Genomic DNA, 1,422 nt, shown 5'->3' on the forward strand with positions numbered 1-1,422 from the left:
AAAGAAAAGAGAAGAAAGGAAAGAAAGAAAGAAAAGAAAAGAAAAGAAAAAAAGGAAGAAAGAAAGAAAGAAAGAAAGAAAGAAAGAAAGAAAGAGAAAGAAAAAAAGTAAAAGGAATCTAAAATCTATTCCCCTATGTCTCCTCGTCTATTCAGGAAAAGCGGTCGCTACCATGCCATGGGAATATAGTAAGTGAAAAGAGTTGAAACGACTCTCGAGATCCTTGTCAAGTTCGTAAGAAAGGACAACGGTAACAGAAGCAGCTAGCAGCAAGTAGCTAGCAGCAACTAGCTAGCCAGCAACTAGCTCGTAGCTAGTAGCGAGCTAGTGGCAATAATAATAGTAGCAGTATGTTTCTCTTGCAAAGGGAGTTCGAGTGTGTTAACACCGAACAATGTACGAGGAAGATAGAAAAATGGAGGAAGGAAGGAAGGAAGGAAGGAAGGAAAGAAGGAAAGAAGGAAGAAAGAAACGAGGACGAATGGAAGACGTCGTTGAAAACGTTGTTCGCCAAAAACACCCGGTAGATTCCTGCAGAGGTCCAATGCTCGCAACGGGCAAAGAAAGATAGAGAGAGAGAGAGAGAGAGAGAGAGAGAGAGAGAGAGAGAGAGAGAGAGATGGAAAGAAGGCGTGCGTGTGCGCGCGCGCGAGTACGCTTACGCATAAGCACGTGATCACGTGCAGCTTCGCTCGATCCCGCGCGCGCGCTCATCTACGCACTCACGAACGTACTCACGTACGTACTCACGCATTCACGCGCTATGCAGGAACGTGAAAGAAGAAGAGAAGAAGATGAAGAAGAAGAAGAAGAAGAAGAAAGAGAAGAGAAGGAAGAAGAAGACGAGGAGGAGGAGGAGGAAGAAATAGAAGAAAAAGCGACGTGGACGTGCGTTAGAAAAAAAGAGAGAGAGAGAGAGAGAGAGAGAGGAATAATATGCGAGCGAACGAACGAGCGAGCGAGCAAGCGAACGAGCGAGCAAGCGAGCGAACGAACGAACGAACGAACGAACGAACGGAGCGCGCTCGGCTTGGCTGAGAAAACCGACGTGCGAAAATCGACCAATCGGAAACAGAGGCGGGAGTCGGTGGGGCACCCACGTGGCGTCTGTCCGGCCAATAAGAGCACGATCATTCGCGTATTTCGAGTTGGTTTTCTGGCTCGGTCTTCTTTGCGCGATATAGAAAGAGAGAGAGAGAGAGAGAGAGAGAGAGAGAGAGAAAGAAAGAATGAAAGAGGGTAAGAGGGAGAGGGAAAGAGAGAAGGACGGTCTCGTTGTAGACGAGAGGAGAGGAGGGGAGGGAGCGGAGGAACGAACGAGAATCTGCACGATGGTACGAGAGAGAGAGAGAACGCGAGGAGAGATTAGAGAGCCTTGCTAACTGGCAAAAGAGAGAAAGAGAGAGAGAGAGAGAGAGAGAG

Source organism: Vespula pensylvanica, chromosome 22 (assembly GCF_014466175.1).
Source record: "Vespula pensylvanica isolate Volc-1 chromosome 22, ASM1446617v1, whole genome shotgun sequence".
NCBI lineage: Eukaryota > Metazoa > Arthropoda > Insecta > Hymenoptera > Vespidae > Vespula > Vespula pensylvanica.